This window comes from Cryptomeria japonica, chromosome 11 (assembly GCF_030272615.1).
Source record: "Cryptomeria japonica chromosome 11, Sugi_1.0, whole genome shotgun sequence".
Lineage (NCBI taxonomy): Eukaryota > Viridiplantae > Streptophyta > Pinopsida > Cupressales > Cupressaceae > Cryptomeria > Cryptomeria japonica.
Window position 1 is genome coordinate 595,907,677 of NC_081415.1, and position 27,600 is coordinate 595,935,276.

A 27,600-nucleotide genomic window follows, 5' to 3' on the forward strand; every position below is an offset into this window, starting at 1 on the left:
TAAAGCAGGCAGGTTCTTCTTTTTCGAAATTCAGTAAGCGATACCTACCAGCGATAGGCAATGAGCGGGTGACTTGTCTTATCCCAGCATTGAAAGCCAAAACAACTGCAATAATAGTTCATGCAGAATTCCCGAGCTGTAGAGTTTCCTGCACGTTTTGCATAATGAATATAGTTGCAATGGTGCCCACCGGAATGTAGGAAGATCTCGGTGTGAATGCCCAGGATCTTTAGAAGATAACACTTCATCGCCACGAGAAAGAACAAGGGTCTGTGTGAGCAATCTACAAGTAGCAAAGTGCAGTGACCCAGAGACACATCGATAAAGTTGCAAAGATAGTGATAAGAGGTTTAGACCAAAAAGAAAACAAAACCAAGACACAGTGGTAGTGTAGTCCAAGCTATTGGACAATTGACTCACAATACTGAAGACATTGACAACATGGATGGTTGATAGAAATCATCAATGAGCGGAGAATCTATCAGGCATGGTCACAGCTATCACAACAACCCCAATAGGTCTAATGTGCAGTTCAATAAATAGTGAGGAGATAATGGTCCGAGTCTTTGTCATAATCAGCCCCAAAGAACCAAAAGAAAAGTCATTTTTCCATTCAAAGAAGTGACAGAGAGGTCAATCACAAACCTCAGTTTGAAGAAGGTAACATTTTGTCATTGATTGTCAGGATAATCATGAGCAGCCATTCAAGGAGGAACAAATGGATCATCCATGATAAAGACAGTGGGTAGATCTTGCTTATGGGCGAGACATAGTCACTTAATCAAGTCAGTCACAAATCCTCAAAGTCTCAAAGTTCCAATAACATTGACATAGAGGACTTCAATACAAAGGGTTTGTGGAAATACCATCATGAAGTACAAGGCTCAGGAGTATGAGTACGCTCCGATGATCACCACCATGATTCCAGAGGTTCATGATACCAAGATTGGGCACATAAATTTGCAGGAGATCAAAAGGTTCTTCATGGAAGGTGACAGATCAAAATTGTCTTGCAGAGTGGCAGGAAGTGGCTTGATTGAAGCAGCATGTTTTCCCATATCAATTCAATGCGCAGATTTGGTACTAGAATGCTCAAAAAGATATAATCCCGATGCGAGAGAGATAAGAGCTGCAGATGGATCCTTAATGGCCAAACTAGACTGAATTTCAATAGCTATTATTCTTCATTTGCCATATAAGGAAAAGTTCACTCACATCGATAAGCAAAAAGCTTATAAATACTTCAGCAACAATAGAAGCAAATGCCTTAACAATCTGGCTAAAGAATGGATGGTTGCACCACGGGGAGGACAGTCTCAGCTTCCAAAAACACTCCATCGTTCTCTTTTCATCAAAGAGATTTGTTACTTGATTTTGTTACTCCATAGAGTGACAGGAAGTCCTGACTCCACTGAGTTTGAAATGTGGATGTATCTCTTCATAACAGTCATCTCTGCCGGTAAACAATTCATTGACTGGGGCCATCTCATCAGCAACTGCATACATGACCAGTTAGTCCACTTCAAAACAAGTCAACGTTTCCATATGATCTCTTACTTGATATATGCTATTGCTAATTTGAGGTCATGGCCAGGGTTGAGTACTAATGGTGTCTTGAATCAAGAAACTCAAGTTTACCATTATTACAAGCAATTGCAACTTGAAGAAAGCTTTGTGTATTTTAGGCGGGTGAATGATGCTTTCACAATGTGGGCAGTAAGGTTATTACAAGGAGACATCGCCACCAGAATATCAAAGGAAGCTGCTAAATTGATAAAGAAATATGGAAGTTTCTTCATCCAGTTTCCGAGATTTACCTATCTTCGAGTAGGAGGATTTGAAGGTTATCCACACAAGCTACCCAGATATGTTGATGATAAGCTCATTTTAGTTGAGCTTTGTTGGCAATTGGTTTCAGTTCAAAAAAAATGCAGAGATAGAAAGAATAGAGGGGTAGCCTTTCCCATTTGTCTCGGGCACTATAGATGTGAGTCAAGTTCAAGAGCAGATGAGACAGAAAAAGCTTTATCCAAGGTCAACTTGTATCCATATCAGATGAGGTTTCCTTTTGATAGTAAGGATTATGTCAAGAGCAACTTAAAGTTAGGCCCTGGCTATTTTCATTTTCCTAATCTCGAAGACTTTTGGGAGGATTGCGAAGATGAATTCGAGGTTAGAAAAAGAGATTGGACCAGGTTAACTTTGAAGCAAATGAAAGATTTCAAGATGGATTGGACCATAGAAGGCATTGAAGATGATGGATCTGATTTGATTGATCCTATCTATTTTGAGCAAGTCTAGTCCCAGCCACTTCCCAGTTTGAATTGGGCAGGTCTGCAAATGAGAGATGTTAGAGAAAGAACAAGTTTTGTAATCAAGAATTCTGAAGCCTGGATTAAGAAGAAGATTACTCAAATGACTGCTACCAGACCAACAAAGGAAACTCCAAGAAAGAAAGGAAGTCAGCTTGAGAGCTCTACGTCGCTGCATTCTTCCCATACTCTAGCTAGCGATACTCCTTCTTACCAGAATACTCAAGGAAGTGATGGAGATGAAGACCCTCCAAGGAGGAACAATCTTCAAAACACATGTGGTGATGAACCCCGACAAAAGAGGAAGAAATCCAAAGAAAAAGACATAGAAGAAAATTCTATTGCAAGTCAAGTAAAGGATCAAGTTCCAGTGGAAATTCTAGATGACACAAGATTTGATGATGGAATGCATTCCATATCTCCCTCAGTTCCTTTTGAATCCCTACGACAAGAAGCACAACAAAATACTTTAGTCATGGATTCATCATTTCCAAGCAATCCAAGCGATCAATTTGAAGAAATCAGAGAGGCGACTACAACACTGGTAGCAAGGCAGGAAAACATCCAAGAGTCCACAGAAAATTCTTCATTCCCATGGTTAGAACAAAGTCTATTGAAGAAGAGGAGGGTAGAAAAGCTAGTGGTACCTGAATTTAGTAGCATATCTGATCTTTTTGAAAGAGCTAAAAAACCGAAGAAACTCAAAGTATCCTCAAGAATAAAGACTGATCCAAATTCAAGGAATATGTGCTTAGAGATTGCTCAACCCATATCTGAGAAGGATACAAATGAAGCCACCTCTGCGGACTTTGTTGTGACAAAGATTGATATGGGACCTTCTTCTCATGAGCCTGATATTCAAAACTTTAATGTGATGGCAGCCAGAATGGTGGAGAGAAGTGAAAAGGATAAGCAATCCAAGGATCAATTGAAACAACAAGTGCACACTTTGTCTTCTTACTTGAGATCCGTAGTTGATACCTCCACTATGCCACTAAGTGTAGATCGCCAGCCAATTATATTTACACCAAAAGGAGTAATTGAAAAGAATGTTATGGATAATCTTCAAAAGTACCAAGCCTATGGAAAGGTAACTGAAGGATGGGTAGAAAAGGTCAAAACTCTCGCATGTGAATTCCTAGTCCAAGCAAAATCTATCCATGATGAAGCCTTAATAAAGAAAAATACTATTGAGAAAGACTTGAGGAATGTCAAGAAAGAGGAGGTATCCTGGAAAGAAATTGTGAATGATTTTAAACAAATGATAGAAATTGGAATGGACACCCTTGCAACCGAGAAAATCTTGCCTAATAATGAAAAATATTATCTAGAGATATGGATAGAAAGCATTAACTGGAAACTAGTGATCATAGATCAAGTTTCATCAGAGTTAGAAAAGCTCATGCTTTCATGTGATCAAGTGTGTACCAAACTCCAAGGACAACTCACTACTCTTCTCCCAGATGTGACATTGATGGAAGATTCACAGGTGTTACAGAATAGCTTCCAGAACATGGTAGATCAACAACTTTTTAACAAGACAAACTTCAGTGAAAATACCATCGAAAGGTTGATTGATATTTACTCTTCCTTGAGAATTTCTATGCCTCAGACACTCAGCATGGTGACAGAACTAAGTGGCATTCATAGAAACTTGAAGACATGGAAAATGAGGATAGCTAACATCCTAATTCCCAAAGGAAAATCCGTCACTTCAGCCATCAGACTTTTCAGAATATTCAGAGACAAAGGACCTGAACAACATAATGTGCCTACAGAAGCGACAACCTCATCGGCAGCGCAAGGAGTTAGCTTAGAATAAGTGCAGAGTTGCATTTTGTATAGCCTTTATTTTTGTTGTGTTACTCGCATCATGTTTTTGTCTTTCTTGTAAATAACCCTCATGATCGAGTTTCCTTTTTCTCTCATCTCTATTTCTGTATTGTAATAAAGGATAATCTTGGCTCTTTTCATATGAGGTAGTTATCCTAAGTTCTCATTTTGGGTAGTTATTCTAAGTAGTTATTTCTCCCAAAATTGAGGAAGTTATTTCAAGTAGTTGAGGAAGTTATAAAGTAGTTGTAAAGGTAGTTAGGGTAGTTACCTCAGGTGGTTACCACTTCACCTATATATACCTCATTATTATTCAATGAAAGGGGATTCCACTTTTTCACAAGCTTTGTATGAGAGACTTGAATAGTATTATTCGAGAAATTAAGCAATAGAGATCAATTTGGATGTGTGTTCAACTTATTCTCATTGGTTATTATCAATGTTCTTATGTTTAATTGATGATTACCTAATGCTTTCCCTTTAACATTGAATGTGAAGAAGATTGTTTCAAGTTGTGGTATCTCAAACTTGATTATATGGAATTTATTTTAAACTAGATTCATACTTTGTATGGCGTTCAATCTTTCTTTATTGTTCGTTCTTTGAATTTTTTAAAAAATCCAAATACCCCCATTATACGAGGGAGCTGCCCCTCTCAAACGCAGAGAAGAATTACCATTCTTTTGTTTTTGTGATTCTTCAACTGTTGTGAACGCTTTGTTTCTAATTACAAGGCAAAACAGAGTTTTTCAAGAAAGTTTCTTAAAGCAACAAATCTGTTCACCAACATATATATACATACATACATACATATATACATATATACATGTATATATATATGTACATACATACATATATACATATATACATGTATATATATATACATATATGTATATATATACATATATATATATATACACATATACATATATGTATATTTATATATATGTATGTATACATATATCTATATTTTTATGTATATGTATGTATATTATGTGTACAATATAAGTATCTCAATCTCAACCCACACCATTAGGGACATTGCCAAACTTAAAAAGATGAATTTGTTTGAGAGATCTTGGAATTTCTCTCTGCCCCCTCTCTCTCCATCCCCCTCCTTCCTCCCCCCTCTCTCTCTCTCTCTCTCTCTCTCTCTCTCTCTCTCTCTCTCTCTCTCTCTCTCTCTCTCTCTCTCTCTCTCTCTCTCTCTCTCTCTCTCTCTCTCTCTCTCTCTCTCTCTCTCTCTCTCTCTCTCCATTGGAGGCATAACAACCATTGGGCTCAAAAATGGGTTTATAGTTCCAAAGTGGACTGACCAACCAAATGTTGAAGATCTCAAAACAACATATGGTAGCCAATGTAGAGTAGAGCTTCCCAATGATTTTAAAATTATCCCTTTATGGCCCAAAATGGTGGAATGGGTGAAGAACCATCTTATTCGCATTCATCCAGAAGTCATTTTTTTATATCCAAAATTAAAAGGCTCTTCATTCGTGAAGATGTACGGAATTAAAATCCTTGAGTGAATGAAGTCTTTGTGTTTGAAGAAATAGCATTTCAGAATGTGATGATGAATAAGGGAAGTGAATCATTTAGTCTCCATTTGTTGGCATCCTCAAGGAAAAGTATTCTATGAGACAAAAAGCGGATTCAAGGGATAATTGACTACATACCCTTAGAATTTGGTGGACCTTTTCTCTCTCTTGTGAGGAGTGCAATAGGGGATTCTCCCTTTGTGAGATAATACTGCTTTAAGTACCATACTATTAATATCCCCTCTTATCTATGCAATTAAGATGAATTAGGGAAGGAATCCAAGCCAAGATGAGGATAGAAGAAGTCATGTCATGTGAACCTTAAAATGCTAATTCCATGTGCATTCAAGATCTCATAATACTTTGAGGCTTTAGAAAAATATTAGAAGAAGCAAGTGAAGAAGGCCTAGAAAATTTGTGTGTTGTTGTCTACTAGAGTATTCATAATACACTCATTCCTTGACAACTATAGTTCTCAAGATTTCCTAGGAGTGGACTATGAGTTCCATAGTCCTTGTACTTCACAAGTATTCAAAGTACCCTCATTGTCTTCTAAATCTCTTTGAAGATTTATATGTGCAACTCCTTTGTTTTATTGTTGAACATTGGGAAAAAGGGCATGCAAGCTCTCTCCAGCAATTTCCTCCTTTTACATTTAAAATTTTTTCTCTCACCCCTACCCGTACCCCCTCTCCCCCTACCTCCCCATGCCTCCCCCCTCTCTCTCTCAAGTTCCTCCCTGTTAATATTCCCTCTTAAGTCTGCAATTTTTTATCTATTAATGGTTGTATGGATTTGATATAGATGCTCATTTTGTTTAATGAATTGCCTATAGTTAGTAACTTGGGATCCATAGTAAGTAGTTTCAATACCCAACTTGTGTTTTATTCTATCAACAAGTGGCACAAGCGAATAGGAGACAATCCATGGGCTGTAGAAAGGATTGTTTCATTGTCACCTCCATACATGAAATAAAATGTTAGTGGACATGGAGTGGTGGACATTCCCAAGCTAAAACAACTCAATGCTCCTTTGCATGTAGTTTGATGTCCCATAAGAGAAGATCAAGTTGTAGTTTCTACAAGAGGAACATAAACAAATTTAAGGGTCATATAGAAAAGCTTCAATAGATTAGGTCAAATGTGCTTGGCATCCTAACCCTTCGGATCCTATGATACCATTGTAGTTGTTCTCAATGCACAAATCTATTGAAGCTTTGAAACTATTAGAAGCAATAAAGAAAAGGGAGGTGAATGTTTTAAGTGACAACTATTTGTATAGGATTCAAGTAGGAGAGGATATGTTTAAGAAAGGTTTGTATATAATTAATGTTGAAAATATTGTGTATGTATCCATCTTTCAAATTGTTTGTAGATTGAAGACATCAAAATGTGAGAACTCTTTTGGAATCTCTATCTTATGAAGCTACTAAACCCTTTGTAGTTATGTACACTCTTACAATGATGAGACACAAAACATTAAAGTGGTTGAACACTTACATTTCATCTAGACTTTAATCATACTTATTAAAAATTTCCCTTTAATAAAAACTATCAATTCACTTGATATACAACCATTGAATGCAAGTGATTGTTTAATTGTGTACAAGTGAAAAATAGTATTTAAAATACCAACCAGCCAATATTATTACACAAAAAATGAATTCTTGGGTTTCAAAGCAATTATCTTCTCAAGAAAAATATCACAAACGAACTTGTATGCAACTAAACTATCACATTTTAGCTTAGTCATATTTCTAGTGTGTGGTTACCCAAAGGATAAATTTGAAACATGAGGATAAGTTTTAAAGGAAAAATGGGTGATTAATGAAGGAAATTAAATTTTGTATCACAATCTTTAATTGTTGTAGCAACATCAATCACCACCTTCATCACAAGTTCTATCTATGTCATAACGTAAGCTACCAAGTCTAATGGTAAGAAACTCTTCTTAGACCCAGTAATCTCTCTCTCTCTCTCTCTCTCTCTCTCACCAAAATTTTGTGAAAGGATGCACAAATAAATTTTAAATTTTTAGGAAAGCAATTGAAAATATGAAAAACTGCACACCCAATTATTTCAAGATTAATGTGGTAAGAATGGTATTTCCTTCAAAATCATCAAATAAAGAGTAGACAAAAACCAATTCAAGCCTTCATCTTATTTCTCTTACTATACCTTCCCCTTTTCTCTCTCATTTTCTTTCTCAACCCCTCCCTTCCCCCTCATCTCTCTCTCTATCTCTGTCACACAAGCAGTGGACATAAAAGATTGTGTGTACTTGATAAAAACTTTTTTCCCAATGAACTTTCATTGAAAGAGTTATTAAGAAAAGATTTTTCAAAGGCAAAATTTTCTTAGAATCTTAACCCTTCAAATCCCTCCTCTCGTTATCTCTCTCATTCTCCCTCTCCCTCTCCCCCTCTCTCCCAAACTCCCCCTCCCTTTCCCCCTCTCTCCTTGATGGATAAGATAGGTCCTTGGAGAATATGTAGCATTTAAAGTGATAGAAGTAATAAGATTAATATGCTTACCTTTTCCCTCTTGAACCAAATTACTCTAAGGAGAAGAGGATTCATCATTACTCTTTGATGTTAAATCTCTATCAATTGGAGACTTCATTGATAGGAGCATTATTTTTTTCCTCATGAATGAAAGATACTCTAAGAGAGGTATACGTATGATTCATTCCAATATCATCTCTAGGAGGATTATTAAAGGCAACGCTCGACACATCCATTAAAGCTTTAATACAATCCAAACATTCCATTAATATCTTTAAGAATATCATCATATAGCAACATGAAGCATGTATGAAAGCTCTAAGAAATTGTCTAAATTTATGAAAGATCTTTGAAACCCTCATGATGCAATACATTAAAGTGCTATAAATGAATGCAAGTAACATGAAGTGGAAGAAACCACCATCCAACATATTACTTTGATAAATATAGCTAATAAGCAATGTAATCACATGTGAAATAGAAAATGAATCAAATTTTGTAAATTTCATAGTGAAAAATTAGATCTGAAAACATCATATTAGAAATATGAAAATATAATTTGTATCAATTTCACCAAAGTATTTAGGGTGGTTGTAAAAAGGACCCACTAAATGAAACTACGAATCAAGAACATTCACCACCTTATTACATCAAGTATTTTTAATAGAACTAATTTGGCCCAACTAGATGTTCTTCCTTGTTTAGTTGAAATGGATTTTTGAACTTGATATTAGAAATGATGAGAACTAGGGTTAATAATGAAAATTTGAAAGTAATCAACATATACAGAGAGTTTCAAAATAGATAGGCACACACTGCTTGCCAAAATCTAGAAATGGGAAGCAGAGAGGAAAATGTGCCCAAAATTTGATCTTGAAACTATTGGAATATGGGGCTACGAGACATAGTCCTAAAGGTGTCAAATTTAGCTATTGAAAATCATTTTGGTGCTAGAATATAATTTAACATCTCCAAAAAATTAATTGAAAAATCATCAAACATTGTTCGTCAATTGCTAGTGTCCATGGTTTTTTAGTTCTTCAAAATTAGGTTCAATTCTTCTCAATCTACACTTTTTGGATTGATATTTCTCATGTTCATAACCTCTCACATGCACACATGAGAGGGAAAATGGTGTTGGGATGATATTGGTTTTCCTAAGTCAAACCTTGGGTTTAGGATTAACCATTGATGAAATAAATGAAAAGAAGTATTTGAAATAAAATGTTGGATATCCAATATTATACCTTAAGCTCGATGTTGCTAATGATGAATGATAATACAACGCTCTTTGAATTAAACCCATAACTATTGATGCATTAACATGACATGAGAAGGCATAGGGTTCTGATGGTATTTGATAAATAAGGTTCACATCCAATAGTCATGTTAAAATATTAGGATCAAGAATCAACTGACGAGAACTGATAAACTAACATATTTAAAAATGGGCCCATCATAGGGGACTAACCAAAAAGGGGTGAAATAAATGTGGTAGAGGTGTACTCGGGTTTAGGATAGAGACCTAGATCACTATATGATCATATGACATCAGTTTTACAATTCAAAGACATCAAATGGCTTGTAAAAGAGCTAGGAAGAAATACACAAAGGCAAGGGCCAAAAAGGAGTGTAAATTTAAAGGGGTTATAATTTATGACACTATAGTTTTTGATTAAAATTTCCTATTTAATGATTGATTTAAATACACACTTGTGATGCCACTATTTTCTTCACTAACAAAACTAAGTAGGAAAATGGGCCAAATCATGGGCTAAAAATTATCTTGGGAAGTTGATAAATCAAGCACGTCTTTCCAAGACCAAGGGAAGTGAAAAAGGATAGGTATGTAGGCAAAATATGCCATCAATAATAACTTAGCATAGGGACAAAACTAGAAGAAGTTCTTGAAGGATTTGATTCTACCACAGATGGAACAAGTAGGGGACAAACAAAGGAATTTAAGGCAAGATCCAACTAAAAAATTTTCATGTGGGAGCTTCCAAGTGGTGAGTTGGCATTGATATTTTATTTATACTATAATATATACAAGATAAGATTATTCCAGCTAATTTCTCTAAGATTACATCTCTAGAGAGCATTAAGTCAATGAAAAATGGACAAGCTAGGTACAAGTCATTCATAGAAATTTGAGGGATAAAGTTTAAGGATATATTTGCTAGGCCAACTCTATCCCTTTAGAAAATAAGAATGACAATTGGAAGGGATCATAATAGCTAAGTTAGGGGGTACATTTTTTGGAATTTCCATTACAACAACCTTCTCTTTGTAATTTAAGTTGAAACACAATTTAAGATGTCTATAGGATTTACAAGTGAAATGTGAGGAATACCAAATATCAAGTAATGTTTGGATGCCTTTCTTAAATACGTGTTTATCTTGAATCTTGGAATCATGGCTAGAGAGTTGTTATTTTATTAGACTAGATGATTCTACCAAATTGAAGAAGTTGCAAAGCTTGATCTACAACTAAAGGATAGACCCAAAGTGGTATAAAATATGCATTTAATAGACACTTCCAATGGAAAATATGTGGCCCATATATAACTTAGCTATAATGATTCTATATAGACCATATGTTTGACTAAAATTAATTTTTAGTTAGAACTACTTGAATTCACTTGTGCTGATAAGTTGGTCTGAAACATGACACAGTTTTGTGCTTTTACCTATTATAGATATTAAAATATGCGACAACATAATCTTGTCATTCCATTGCAAGGTGTTCCATGTTTTACCAACTGGTAGTTGTTTGAATACAGTACACTGAATCAATATTTTCTAAGGTAAATCTCCTTCCAAATCTCTACTAATCTATTTTCTTGAAAGAAAATCCCTTGCATGAAAGGATCGATAATTCTCAAACCACCCTTCTCCTTTTGAAGAATGTAGTGTGTCTAAGAGATAACCAACATGCCTTTTCTATTTCCCCATTTAGAAAAATTTAAACTTTATTTAAGTTATGTAAGCTAATTGTAGCAAGTCTTAGAAGGAAACCAACAAGAAAAAATACAAACTTGACTAGTCTTATGAAAATAGAAGATGTGACAAACTACATAAGAAAATAAGCACCAAGAACTTCCCTTCATAGTATTGCAAAAAATATATTTGTTATAATTATTAATTATTATAATTTTATATTATTGTTAATTTAAATTATATGATTTTCATTATATTTATGTAATGTTAACTTTAATTAATTTCAAAATTTAGTGGAGATGTAGAGTGGAGAAGGTGGAGTTAGGGTTTCTGGAGATGGAGATGATGCAAAACAAGATGGGGACTCTGACTACGAGGATGATGCTCCCTGGCTGGGCTAGCCCCAACTTGTTTGTGGTGGTGCTTGTCATGTTATGGGATCCACGAGTGTGGGAAATGAAGCCAGGTAAGAGCACAAAACTATGTCACGTTTCAAGCCAACTTATCAACAAAAGTGAATTTAAGTTATTCTAACTAAAAACTAATTTTAGTCAAACATATGGTCTATATAGACTCATTATAGCTAAGTTATATATGGGCCACAACTTATCCAATTGGAAGTGTCTACTAAATGTATATCTTATACCACTTTGAATCTAATTACCAAAAGAAAGATTTTTTTTTTTTTTTAAACTCGATGTTTCAACAACTCCTACTCTTATAAAATAATATTCTTTTTGAAATGTAAAAACACCCTTTATAGATCTATAAGTGATTTTTCTAGAACATATGTGTTTTAATATTTTCATTAGTTTTTATATTTTATTTTTATTTTTATTGAAAGTAGGTCATCAACACTAAAATATAAGGTTGATTATCTTGTTAAGGAAAATTAATAAAATTTTGATTTTTTTTTTCAAAACAACTATGATGTAGTAGAGAAAAGAATCTATATCAAGATGATATAATTATTTTCTGATTTGGATAAATATTTAAGAAAAAAGGTGGTGGCAATTGGATAGAGCTATATTTCAGCACACACAACTTTTCAAATTTATTGAAAACTATATATTTATAGAAAATAGTAAAAAATATATCCATGCACTAAAGTTTCAAGTTATCAATATACACACAAAAAATTGAAGAAAAAAAGGTAAAGGTTACTAAATAAAGTGTGGCATCTTGTGTAACTTCAATTTTGCATTTTTATCAACAACGAAATTATAGTGTTTACTTTATAAAGAACTACATTCAAATAATCTTTTAAGTTTTTGTTAAAATTATAAACATAAAATAGACAAAAGAATATAAATTTTATTAGTTTACATCATTTCAAAATTCAACATATATATTTCACTTTCTATTGATCTAATTGAAAAAGTTGAATTAGCATTGACCATTTCCTTTGTAAAAGTGTGACACAACTTTGTACTTTTACCCTATCAATGCTTCCTTTCCCCTATTTCTTTGGTGCCTGGGGTTTCGATTGTGCTTCTTCTGGGCTTCTATGGCTCACGTGCCTATCGTGCTATGGTGTTTGTGGCACGCATCCTTTCGGTCCTTTGGGTGGATTGTTGGTAGCACTCCAAGCATGTTCCTCTTCTATCTCATTGTGGGTGTGGCACTACACATTGTGGTGCAAGGGTCATTGTGGGTTGCATGATTTGTGCGATCTAGGGGCCCTTTGGCGTGTCTTCTTTAAATGGTAGGTTGCCCTTCACTAGTTCATTATTCTAACCTCTCCCCTCGTCACCTTTGCTTACTATTTCTCTAGGGTGTTGGGCATCTTCTGGTGGTTGGGCCTATAGATCAAGGCTCCCTTCTTTGTTGTGGTTTGCTTCTCCTTCATGGCCTAGGTGCGAATGAGAATTGTTCTTTATATGGTGTTTTGTTGTACTCCACTGTGGAGAGATCCATTTTTTGTGTTGACAATTTTTTGTGGTGTAGTGCCTCTCCCTAACTCAATCTTAATGAAAGAGTGTGGTGAACACTTTTACATTTGTGTACATCTTGATATCTTTTGTCTTCTCTTTTAGATAGTTTCTTCTAGTAGATCCTTGATGATTAATGTGAATGATTGATGATGAATTATTTTCTTGATGAACTTATATGTGCTTGTATTTGAGATAGATTATGTTGCTTATAGCATTTGATGACTTTATGATTATGCTAACCCCACTCCATGATGATGATGATTGAATTGATGCTACAATGTTTACGAGTGTCTTTTATTGTCTTCGTGAGTAGAGACGTTGTCATATCACTCATAGTGAGCATGATATGGCATTGTGATTCTCTATCAATTGCCTATTTATCATGATATATGTATGTTGTATACATATCTTGTTTCGTGGTTGCAGGATTGCTGGTACCAAACACCGACTCCAATTGGCCCCATAGGTCTGAGCGTGTCCTATCCCAATGGAAAGTTGTCAGAGATGACATAGTTTCCCTCACACACTCTTAAGATGTATACCTTGTCAGTTCATCATAATATTGGTCATTAGTTAGTGTCTTGTATGTTGCTTGACCCTTTTGATGGGTTGATTGAGGCTATGTGAGCTTTATGGCATGATTTATTGATGTTGACTTGTCATTATATATATGAATAGATTATTCATTTATTCATTTAATTGATTTAGTGGTATTCATTATTTATTTGATATATTATTTATTGTTTAATCAATTTAATTTAATTTATTTGATTTATTGTTTATTTATTTGATATTTATTATTTATTATTTTAATTAACCTTTATTTATTGGCTTTCTATTTAAATATTAATTTATGGGAATTATAATTTTTTATTTTATTTTATGGCTTTTATGATTATTATTGATTGAGGGAGTTCTTTAATGTGTGAGGTTTATTATTTGTTAGTTGGATAAATAACATTATTTCATGTTAATCGGTGTTGACAATATATTTTTATTAAATACTATTCCTACACCTTGGTTAATGGGTTTAATATATATATATATATATCCCACCTACCCTTTTACTTGATTGGCTTATTGGGTAAGGTAGGTAAGGAATATATTTACTTATATGCAATTCTTGAATTTTGGGATAATAGGTATATTATATTGTTTTTGGAATTTTTCTATTGGTCGGTTGAACTATAGTCAATGAGTTTGATTTTTATATTTATATTGGCTTCCTTGTCTTTTGTCGGGAGAATCATCCGACAGATTTTGGAAGTGGTTTTGGAATTTGATTGAAGATTTGGCTTGAGGATTTTGGATTGTTAAGGGCTATTCTACTTCAGATTTCTTCTCCATTTTGGATTGCATTTTGCAAATCGATGGATTTCTCTTTTGAAGTTTTTAAATTCCAAAAAGATTGTCTTCCCTGTGTCTGCAATATTTTGATTCTGGTTTTATTTGGGGAATTGATTGAGAAATTTAATTTGTATTGGAAGATTTGTAATTGAAATTTGATAATGAAATTAAAAAGGGAAGGGATGCAGATTGATTATTTGCAATTTGTGGAATGTTTGTTTGTTGGAAATATTTTCATGTACATCCCTGTAAGTGTTGTTTTACCTCCTTTAGTGTTATTATGTGTTTTTGGATATGATTTGGAACTTTTAGGACTCTCTATGTTTGATCTATTTTAGTCTCCTTGTCCCAATATGATTTGTATGAGTTTTGGACTCTTGTTGTTTGTCGGGAGCCATTTTTCAACTCCTTGTGTATTGTGACTCTAGGAGCAGACCTTAGAGAGGTGACTGTGACAATGTTTGAGTCATTTTTAATAATGTTTAATGTTTATATGTGGTTGTTATGTTGCTTGGTTATCTCCCTTTTATGCTATGTGCAGTAGGACTTAGTTTGAGCACTATGGGAGAAAGACTTGCTTACCATTTTCACTTCTTGTGTATGCAACTTTGCAATTAGTGAATTTTGCATCTTTCAAGCCCTCTGAGTTGGTCATGGGTGTCATTTTTGACCCCTTTGCTGATCTAGGCAAGTGCCATATCCATTTGACTAGTTTATAGTGCATTTTTTGTCATTTTCCCAAAAACTCCATCAAAACAACCAAAAATGCCATTGTTTGGACCAAAAACACTATAGTTCATACCAAGGGCGCTACCCTACATAGCAAGGGCGCTAAACAATGTGCAATGAGAGCTAAACTTCTCTGGAGGTCCTGAAATGCTTAGTTTGAGGTTTGTACATGTTTAGGTGGTCATTTTGCATTCTCCAGAGGCATGGGAGGTCTGTGTTGAGTCTGTTTGAGTCTCTCATGATGTATTTGATCTTGTATGGCATATTCTGTGCTCCGAAAAGATGATTTATGCCTTACCATTGAGGTGAATCTATGTGTTGTATTGCTCCAGCAAGAGGGAGATTTCCTTGTTGTTGAGGGTTGCATTTATGGCTCAAGTGAGATGTGTTTTGCCTCACTGTAGAGGTTTTCAAAAGGATTCATGATTCTCTTTGGCTCATTTCCATGATTGGCTCTTTGAATGATGTGCATTGGTGATGCCTATTTGCCTTGTTGAGGCCCTATGTGTTCCTTTTTGTGCAAAATGTTGTTTATGATATTGTGAGAATTTTCATGTTTCACGTGAGCCTTCATTATGTGTATATGATGTTTTGTGATGTTTACCTACCCTATGGTTATGGTCCATGGTTGGGAGAGTGGGCTCTTGCATGTGTAGGACCAAGATCATGTGCATTAGATCTCTAGGAGGGGGTCTAGACCTACGGAACCACATGGAGATTTTTATGGTAATGCAAGTGATAATATTAATAATTGATTAGTGGGTTTGGGTACTTAGGAATTCACCTAAACAAGATAATAAATTGGTTTGTGGCCCCACCTCATAGCCCTAGAAGTGTGCACACTCAGGGTGAGCTTGGGAAGATTGTTAGAGTGGTAAACTAATCTCCCTTGAATGGCACCAAGGTTGAGATAGTTCCACCTGTCTATCAAGGTGAGGCTTGGCCCCTTCTTCATGAGGATAGCATGTGATGACACTCATCCCTACATGATTCCATTAGCCATATGCCCTTGTTTATTGGTTTGCCTCTGGAGGTTTCTTTGATTTGCTTAGCCTTGTGTTGTGATTTATATGTTGATCTTGTTTGAGTCTTGTTGTAACCTTGGTGGTTAGGTGTCAGCTAAGGTCTTGAGTGTAGGTTGGAACCTTTGTCATCTCCTAGCATGGGGGGTGGTTCCTTTTTGGTTCCACATGGTTGGGTGGTTGATGTCTTCTACCATTGGGATACTCTTCATTGGATATTAGCATGCTTGGATGTGGATTTTATGGTTCCTCTTTATGCAAATGGTTTTATGAAGCTAAATTCAATGTATTTGAGATAACATATCGTATAATAATGATGTTGTAAATACCAAGGATATTGTGTACTTGTTTCATGCATTCCTATGTATTAGGATGTGACAATGTAAAGACTATGATCGTGTGATGGAATAAGGACGTTGTAAAAATCATATGTATTATGTTAATAAATAATGTTATTTATGTGATGGTTGGGTAATAGAAATTCCATATTGTGTATAATTTATGCTAGTAGACCATGTGTACTCTCATGGTTAATTGTTTCATGTGGTTGTCTTGCAATATTAGTCTTTGATAGGAAAAAATAAAGAGTAGTGTTTGTTGTAATGTTCATGTATAAGCTTGTGTGAAGTAATCTTGAATGAAAGTAATAAAACTCTTAAGGAATTTATTTGATGCTATATGCGAAGTATATATATATATAGATTATGGTGCATAATGAATCTACTAACTTAAGAATATATGTGTCTCATATTGAGAATCGTGCCTTATATATGTGGGAATCTCCTATTTGAAATGAGAATAGTTTACACTTAGAATCAAAATAGTATATGTATGGATTCTTGAGTTCTTCATGGTGTGGTTGTGCATGAAACCGATTTTTATGTAATGGAATGAGAGACATTATACATAGATGATTCATATATGAAAGAGATTTGTACTCTAGTGATATGTCCCTTCATGTAATGGTAGATAGGAAGGTAATAGGTCGTGATGTGGAAAAGTATACATATATGTATTCATTGTTGTAATAGAAATTCATTATGTATTATGGAACTATGTGATTCTATGTTAGAAATGAATTATTAGTATTCGTATATATTTGTATTGCATTGAGTTCATGAATTGGGTATGACTATATGTGTAGTGTATGGGATTCATATTGGAAAAGAATTATATTTTCTGCTATAGTACTTGTTAAGTGAATGGTAGTTATCTAGATGATATGTGATGCATGATTACTTGTGTAAACGAACTAGCATTGTTCGTAGAAGGTGCAATGAATCTCATGAGATAATCTAGTCTTAATGTAGGAATGGTTAAAAGAGTTATGTTGCATCTTAATGGAAGGAAATATGGTTGTTAGGAACATTTGGAATTAGAATTCTAAATGAACATAAAGGAAATATGTGTCATGAAAGAAACATGCTTAAGTGTTAATGATTATCATTGTTGAATATAAGTAAATGGTAGATTAACGTGTGTCAAGTAGTGACGTTGAGATACCCTAGGGAAAAGATTGCATTTCATAAGGTTATATCGCTTGCGTAGAGTAGAACTATGGTTATGTTCACATATGCATTATTGATTGAATGAAATGAAAGGAAAGGTAGATGTAAATGATAAGCTGATAGATAATATTTCCACTTATGTTACATAATGATGGATAAGGTTGCGTTTTTAAGTTATTCATGCATTCATGTTATGTGATCATTCATTCTTGAATAGTAATTGATGTTCTAAGAAAAAAATTATCTCTATTTGCTAATAGATTTTTTTATATTTCTCTAAGGTATTTTGGCAGGCATTACACGTGGGGAGCATCATTGGTGGGGATGGGGTTTTTCTGCTCCCTACACCACTTCCTAAGGTTGGTGGGCATTACATCCTTGGTGGCTAGGCCCACTCTGTGATGGCTACGCATGTGGGGTGGCCATGGGCCTACATTTGGCCCTGTGTTCTTACGGTTCTCGCCCATATTTTTAAGCTCCATGGTCAACATTTTTGTGTTTGTCATTCCATTCTTGGCAGATGGACCTGCCCTATGAAGTCTGTGCTTGTTTTGTGGCTTTAGCCATGCATTCTTCAGTATTGTATTCCTTTGGATTCAGATTGATGTTGGGTGTTGAATGGGAACTATTATGGCCCTTGTCATTTGGTTCCTTTTGCAATCTCTTTGTGCCTTATGGGTTTGGGCTCCGATGTTATGCCCTGATGGTCCTATTGATGGGAGATTGCTTGATGGATAGGGGAGTTTCCTTCGGTGCTATGGGCCTCCTGGACAGGATAGTCTTGTCTTCCCCTTCGAGAGATTGGTTCTGAGTATTCCCTTCCTTCTCGGTAAGGTTTTTGAAAGTGCTTCTTATTCTACTCTTTCGTTTGAACCTATGGAGGTGGGTTTGGAAGATGTAGTGTTCAACAAGGTTCCTTTTGATGGGTGTCTTTGGGCTTTTTTGCTCGTTCTCTAGGATGGTGTTGTTCTTCTCAGTGGTTGCTCTCCTTGTGTTGAAGTGGGCAGACTTTAAATAGATGCTGAGGGCTGGTTACCTTACAAGCATTTAACCAGAGAGGGCTCTATCTGCTATGTGTCTACTTTGGTGCCAAATTATTTCTTTTGTTGGAGGATGCTACCTTTCTTGAGGATCTCTGCTTCTTTCTCTCCCTCTCTCTTTCAGTTGTTATGCCTTTTTGGGTTGTTGCCCACGCGACCTCTCATTCTGAGTAGGTTTTGGGATCATCTGATATATGGTCTTTTATCTAGGGCCTTTCCCCTATGTTTTTCCTTATTGGGATTATGTTTCCTAATGTTTTTTTTGAAAGTTGGCCTATTGAGGTGGCCCTTGTTGGTTTATTTGATTTCCCCATTGGAATGACAGAGAAAGGAAATCATTTCGGCGTAGTAGGGCTTGGAGGTCTAGGTCACATGGCGGTAAAATTTAGCAAAGCATTTGGTCTACACGTGACCGTTATCAGTACATCCCCACACAAAGAAAGAGAAGCCAAAGAGATCTTGGGGCCTGATGATTTCCTTATCAGCAAAGATGAGAACCAGATGAGGAACGCAGCTAAATCGCTGGATTATATAATTGATACTGTATCCGCTGACCATCCCTTGCCCCCATTTCTCAATTTGCTCTCAGTCAATGGAAAGCTTGTTGTATTTGGCCTTCCTAATAAACCTCTACAATATCTTGTTTCCAGTGTCATATTTGGTAAGTTAATTCCCTACTACAGTGGCAAAATGGCATTATTAACAACTTCAAATGTGTATTGTATATAATGCAGTAGGTCTGCAAGTTATGGACATTATTTTCAGTTTTTGTGTTACCCAGTTGAATCGAAATTTGTTTTTATGGTTGTTTTAGGGCGGAGATTAGTTGCAGGGAGCTTGATTGGTGGAATTAAGGAAACGCGGGAGATGATGGATTTCTGTGCAGAGCACAACATTTCATGCAGCATAGAAAATATATCTATTGATTATGTCAACAAAGCAATGGAAAGGTTGGAGAAGGGAGATGTTAAATATCGATTTGTTATTGACAATGCTGAGAATTTTAAGGTTTAAAGTGAGCATCGCAGCACCAGAAATGTTTTGACGAAAAAATTTGCAAACAGAAACTTATAAGATTTTTTGACATAATGGGGATTTAATGAAAGCATTTCCATAGGAGAGATATAGAGAATAAATAAAATAAAGAGTTTAATGTCTAAACAAGTAGAATGTAGTGTAGCATGTAAGTTTTTGTATGAATTGATAAAGTTATTGTTAAGTAAGCAATAAAATTTATGAATAATATGAAGTAGATTTCTAGTCTTATTGTATGATGTAAGTGAATTGTAAAATGTTATGAACAACATTGCATTTCAAATTATTATTAATATCAAAAGAGTGTTTAATCATAGAGACTCTACTATCATAACAAACTAAAACTTTTAAAACATAGGAAGACCTCAAAACAAACTAAATAAGAATGTCTACATTCAAGTAGGATAAAAGAAAAAGACATTTTATCACTATGAAATTTTCTAGTAGGAAACTTCAAAGAATATATCGTCCAAATAAAAATATAATGAATTGATAAAAGAGCAACCATTCCTCATGACAGGTAGATTTGAATGGGCATGACTTACGCATTTTCAAAGATACAATTTACAAAACCAAGTCACATTCAAAAATTGCTAGTAAACCAAACCTTCAAAGTAAGTCCCAATATTAAATCGTAAAAAGTAGAAATAGAAGATAGATAAAAAAACACAATGTAAGATATGCATAATATCAAAATAAGCATACAAAATCACAATGACCAAGATTTTGATGTCACAAAGATTGGACACCTTGGTGCAATACTGGGTTACATATGAACATTGGGCTGATGTTTTTGTGTGGCCAAGGGTTTTAATACTACAACTTGAGAGAACTGTAATGCTTCCTATGCTTGCATTCTAGTACTTTTATTTTGATTTGATATTGATATCGCATATGTTACTCTTGGATTGTGCATATGATTATTATTTTGTATTGGCATTCATGTTGTGCATCCTGATTATAGTTATATTTTTTTTATTGTGTAGATATTACATGTTTATAATTATAGTGGTTTATGCATGTAGATTGAATGACTTATGATGTTTATGATGAGATAATTATATGATGATATGCTTATTATGCTTATAGTGATTTGATGATGTATTATGTTCTAACCATTTTATTATATTGACCCAAACTAGGGAGCATATATATGTATATATACATGTACATACATATATATATATATGTATATGTATACATATATGTATAGATATATATATGTATATGTATATGTACATATGTACACATATGTACATTTATATATGTACATATGTACATATATACATGTATATGTGTACATGTCCACACACACACACACACACACACACACACACTATATATATATATATATATATATATTTCTTGGCTATGATGTACATGCACAAGTACCTATAATTGTAGATCAAGCATCGACCCCACTTGACTCCATTGTTCTGAGCATAACCTTCCCTGACGGTGGTTACAAGAGATAACACGTTGGCTATTATGTTACCCAACCATGTCCATCGTTCCAAAATTAGCATTATTTCCTTGTAATATGAGTTTACACACTTCGTTATCGATTGGTAATATTTAGAATACCGTATCATGCCTTTTTGAATGATGATTAGAGTTTGTCTATGCATTCTTGATTATTTGCAAATTATCATCATTTTTAAATATGTTAATGAGTTTTATTGTTATAATTGTAATTTAATAATTAAATAAAATTAATATGCCATATTTGTATTTGAGTGTTTGTAATTGCATAACTTGTCTATTTGAGGGTTATTTGAGAGAGTTAAGTTATGATTTGAATCATTATTATTATATTTCATTTCAAAAAGTGGGTTTTATAATGAAAAAATAAAGTTATTTTTACACTAAGTTTTTTATTTGCATTTTGCTCTCCAAAAACCCTACTACATTTTGAATTTGAATTGCTCATTGGAAGAGATTTGTTTGGAGAAATATTTTTGGATAGAGGCTCATTGGAATTCTCTTAAGAAAATTGTTTTGCCATCCAAAGGAATTGGTCATCCATTGTGTATGTGCAATTTTATTAAAGTTTGAAACTTTGTTCAAGTTGAGGTAGGGAAACATCAATTTCTTCTTCTTCTTCTTTTTTAATTTGTTGCAAATTAGTTTTTTTGGTTAGCATTATGTATTGGGACATTTCCATAGTTTAAATCAATTGATTTCATTGAGTGAATTAATTGTTTTATTTAAATTTTAAAAAATGTGTCCCAGATAAAGTTAAGTCACCAAAATTGAGATTTAATGCATGAATTGTGATTTTTATTATTGAAATGTGTTGTTGGGAATATTAGATTCAAAAGGATATTTTTACAAGTTTGGTTTTTGCACTTTGGAATTTGAATGGTTTTGAAGGCCCTTTCATGGTGGAAATCCATGGACTTGGTTATGGGACAATTTTGTGACATGAACCAAATAAGAAGTTTTGATGCTTTTAATACGATTTTACTATATGCAAAATTGAATATTATGTATGAAATTTCATTCGTAGATCAAATTGGATCCATTCTCATGTGAAAATAGCCAATTGAGTAATACTCAGTTATGCTTATATGTAAAAATGAAATTTTATATTGTTGCAATGTGATGCATTTTGATGCCTCATTTGTTAAGAACGGAATGAGCATATAGTTAGGTCCTAGAGTGGGTCTAGGGAGTGGCTCTCAAGGTGTCCCCATCTCGTAAATGGCACGTTGGCAATTACATTTGGGGAGTCTCTTAATCAAGTGAGAACTTAATAAAACTTGAGGTAAAACACTAATAAGGTGTCCTCAAGCATGTCTTGTGCACTTGTATGATGCCAAGGATTTCTTGAGAAGACATGGCCACACATGAGGTATTGGATCTTATCCAAAGTGGTACACCCGCACATGTAGAGTTGGATCTTATACGACTGACATTCTCATCCGTATGAGAGGATGTATGATTTTGTGTGGTACCATCCCTTCGAGCAGATACAATTTACGCAAAACAATTAATTAATTGACAATGTTGTATCAAATATTAATAACAAAATATTTACAATAAATAATTACCCAATAGACTATATATAATAAAAATGCGCACTAGATTTGTCTCTTGTCTAAACCGATGCGAGATTCTAGTGGGTAATTAATATCGACCAAAGGGTAGATCTTGTCATTGGTTTCTGCCTCCATTTTGCAGTTTATATGTTACTACTCCAACCGCATGTTTTAAGCCTCTACAAGCTTTCAATGCAATTTATTGTCCTCAAACTTAATATGTATGTCCTCAATTAATAATGGAGATATCAATGTCATCTCTTGTTTCATCTATGATATAATAAACAATGAAAATTGAATTTTAAAAATGACGAGTACTATTTTTTAAAAGATAAATGACAAATGTCTGGATGTTTATTGCAGTAGATACGCATTAGGGTCACAAATAATTATTAGAGGACTCCTCTGCTAAATTCTTTGTTTGGTAAGGTGCTTTTGTAATGACCCTAAAAGTAGGGAGCATAAAAAGGATAACTTTATAAAAATGCCAAACTCCAAACATCGTAAAATCTTAAAAGAATGTGAGCAGTCTGTTCTACAAATCAGCTCACCATTTTCCTCTCAGAACAATATTTTTTACAGAAAATTACCGTCTTATCTCATCATCAGCATAAGAGGGAAGACAAATAATACTGAACAAGTACGATCATTTTGTAGTAACTATAGTTTCATATAAACTCATTCCAAAAGTGCAGAGTATCAAAGGAAAATGTTGAAAGTTGTGGAAAGGCTTCCCATGCAGCATATAGTTTGAACCCACAATTGAGCAAAGGAGATAAGATATGATAATAATTCTATCATTTTCTACAAAACTGTAAAGCAGAGAGGTAAAATCTATGACCATAATTCATACAATTGCAATAGATTCGGTAATGTGAAAACGTATCCAACAACTTCATCTTCCATACAAACACTATTGTAAACAACTTCACAATGTGAAGAACATAATACAGTCTACCAATTCTTTTTGAAAAAGTATCACATAATCTTTCTAAGAGCACACAAAAATAAAATAAAATAACAATTTTCATTTTGGCATTGATGCATACCCAGGGAAATCTGATTGTTTGACTAGAAATGTCAAAAGAACATGATTTGATGGATTGTGATGGTTTCAGGAAATACTTAAATGGGTTTGTTGAATAGGTTTTGAAAATAATTACAAATAATGTAGGTTACACTAAGCAGACCCTAACTTTCTAAAGGCTTACCAAAAGCAAGAATAATTACCATTTACAGGTGTCAGCTCAAATCCCCCCTTAATTTTTTACTTTTCCCTTTGCGATTCCTATTCCCTTCATTATTATCCTCCTCCACTATACTCCCCTGGGCATACATGAAAAATCCAAAGTATAGACAAAGCATGTGCAGCCTTCTACTACCTATATGCAAAATGTGGATGCATAGACAAGACACGCTGGTTTCTCATAGAATAGACTACCCCACCATTTTGGTGGATGTACGAGCATTTATATGAGTGAGTAAATAGAGTTGTGAATTTAAATACGTATGCCACATGAACAAGTAAGGTCATTTTAATTGATACCCGTACTATATTCTAATCCATTTTATTAGGTGTCTCTCACATACTATATACTAATCCATAGAAAGTGGTCATATAGCTAATATATAGTAGACATTAAAAAATGGTTCAACACGTGGCTTCCCTTTTTTAACATGTTTTTTTATCATGAATTTGGTCTTTTTTTTTTCGATTGGTAATTGTTTCATTGTATTAATTTATCAAAAAAGTTACATACTTCAAAGATTCGTATATAAAACTGTTCTAAACCAAAAAAAACCATCCACCTCACCAACCACATATACAATCCAGAGCATCATAAGTCTGTCAAAACAAGTAGAGCCTATCGAAACATACAAAAACAATGAAGCTATTGTGGTTCACTGACCACCACGATCGCCTTGCCTTTATCACTTCCTGTCATGTCGCACTCGCCCTGGTCCTCTTCATCTACGTGATCGTCATGAGCTTCCGAGGGGAAGCCAATCCATAGCGCTTTGCTACCTGGGTTTTTCTTGGATCCTCTTGGCCACCCTCTCTTCTTTTTTGGGGACAAGCCCGAGATAGAATCATGCCCCTTACTCATTGCATGGGGGGGATTCCACTTCTCCATTTCCCTTTGAATTTCCATCTTTTCCCATGCTCGAATATACTCCTTCACTCCATGCATCTCAATTTGAGTCGAAGCTCTTCGAACTTCCTTGCTGCAATTCATGCTCCATAGAAGAAAAGGGTGCAAAGGAGGATGAAATTCACTAGAATGAAGCCACACTCCATTTGGGCACACGAATCCTTCTCTATCTCGTGCCATCTAGATGAAGCTCTCCAACCCACCCCTCCAGTCCTTCTTCACACTATTTGTAACCACCCAATGAACTCTATCGATCCCAACCATCTCAAAGGCCCATGCAGCAAACATAGAAGCAATATCCACATTTGTGCAATATTGAAACTCCCCCCGCATGTATTCATCACCGAGAACTATCTTGACTTGGTTTAGAAAGTCTTGGTCTTCAAACCTAAAAACGTTTGAGAGGTGCTCATCAGAAATGGCACCCCAAAATGCCACCATAGGACACGATGCCCTAAGTGAAAATTTTGGCTCCATGGTTGCATAAAACATCCACAACCTACACTCCCTAAGATGCCTTCCAAATGATGCACAGCACACCACTCGAAATGCTAAGAGAAAACTTAACTTACTAAACACGATAACTATCACATTTAATGCATATCTTCGTCAGATTATTCTTGAAACATTCTCCTGCGACAAGACATAAATGCATGTACCACTTATCTCAGCTACCTCCACATCTGGCCATAGAGCAATCTACTTCCACCCTACCCAAGAAATCTTAATGCAAGGCGAAGGATTACATGAGATCATCTATCTGTCATCCCGTACCACCAACAAGTTCAATCAACCACCTACATTAATTACTTGCCACCTCAAGATTAACGGTTATGATCGGCCAAAATGGAACTCAATGATGCCTATCTTACTCATACACTATAATTCTCTTATCACCTAACCCCATCTCCAATGCCTCATTCGTGCATCTGTCAGCCTCCATGTTTCCACTTCGAAAAACGTGAGATATCTTGAAATCTTCAAAGTGTGTAATAATGGACGTGATCTCTTCAATATCACGATTAACTCTCCAACTGAGCGAGTTGCCACAGATGATAGTATTAACTATCACTTGGGAATCCCCATCCAAGTGGATCTTGGTCACCCTTAATCTTTTCGCGAGTTGAATTGCAAGTATGGTTGCTTTGGCCTTGACTTCATTGTTTGATCCATCTGGTAATCTTTCCCAACCTATCCCCACTCTTGTGCCTTGGGAATCCTTCGCCACACACCCTGCACTCAACGGTCTCGGGTTACCCCTGGATGCACCGTCAAAATTAATCTTTGTCCACCCAAATTTAGGGGGGGGCCACTCTACCTCACTCTTCCCATGAGCTACCAGATTAACCCGATCAAGCCCATTGATGGGTGGATACTTAAGAAGAGGTCATTGTTCTTGCATTCTGCTATTCCAAGCTGTGTAAGGATTCTTGTGTGTGTCCACTCTTCCATCATCATTTGGTCTTTACCATTCATCAATGTTGTTTCATCCTTTAGTCCTCTAATTTGATCACTTCATTTCATTTTCCTATCATTTTGACCTAAATCACCCTTCTTGACTACTTGATAAAATGAGTTTGTCGATTTGTCAATCTTTGTCCCTTGACATTGATTCGACCCAATCCTTTGCTAGGGTTAAATAATTAACAATTCTTTTCTTAGGGTTAAACAATTATTTAGCTATTGACCCGCTTAATGCTAACATGTCCCTATTATTAGAACAACTTTTGAACTTGGGTTGCCCGACTCTTCCCCTGCCCCTAGTCGGTGCTGCCTACGATGAGTGTTACTACGAGGGACCCTATGTGGGTTTCCCCATCTGTTGGACCTGTAATCATGTGATTTATGTCTGTCCTTCACCTTCTATGGACCCTCTGATTGTGGATTCTTCTTGTCGCCCTCCTGGCCTCAGTAGCGTTTTGACTCCTTTTTTGTGGATGTGGAACCTACCAGATTTGTGGACAAACTCCTTGGTGGGAGCCCTACCAAGATGGGGAAATCATCAGACATTTCTCTGCCTTAGGCGGAATTTGTGGTTAAAAAACATCAAGTGGAGTTCCTAGACGTGCTACTCAATATGGCGATTGTTGAGCTCAACCTTTCACTTTTAAGTAAGTTTTTGGCTTTTCGTCCTTCCTTGGACCAGGTAAAGAAGTGGATTTCAGCTAAATGGAAACTGAAGGGTATTGTGTCCATTAATTCTATGGCAAATGGAATGTTTCTCTTTAGTTTTATCAACCAAGAGGAGCTCGCTATCATTCTAATGAATGAAGCCTAGGCATATGGTAGTAACAACTTCCTGTCTCTATATAAATGGAAGCCTAATCTAGACCCTTGGAAAGATTTAGGTACTATTGCTCCAACATGGATCTGAAATAGTGGTTTACCCCTAGAGTTCTCAAATTTAGGCATTTTTAAGGGAATCACTAACTCCTCTGGTAAATTCCTCATTGTGGATCATATTACGCAAAGCAAATCTAGATTTCTCTTTGCAAGGATTTGTGTTAATGTAGCCATTAACATAGTGCTGCCAACTAGGTGATGCTCTTATCTAGGCAGGGAACCTGGATCCAACCTATTGAGTATGAAAATGCTAAAGCCTTCTGTCAAAACTGCAACAGATATGGGTATCTTAGCTCAACATGCAAGAAACGATATGGGACTATTC

The 27,600-nt window shown here is 35.2% G+C and overlaps 1 pseudogene; it reads left to right on the plus strand.

The window, feature by feature from the left end:
* Positions 1-19,717, plus strand: part of LOC131076305 (mannitol dehydrogenase-like) — a 44,545-nt pseudogene extending 24,828 nt beyond the window's left edge.
* Positions 19,718-27,600: the final 7,883 nt, after the last annotated feature.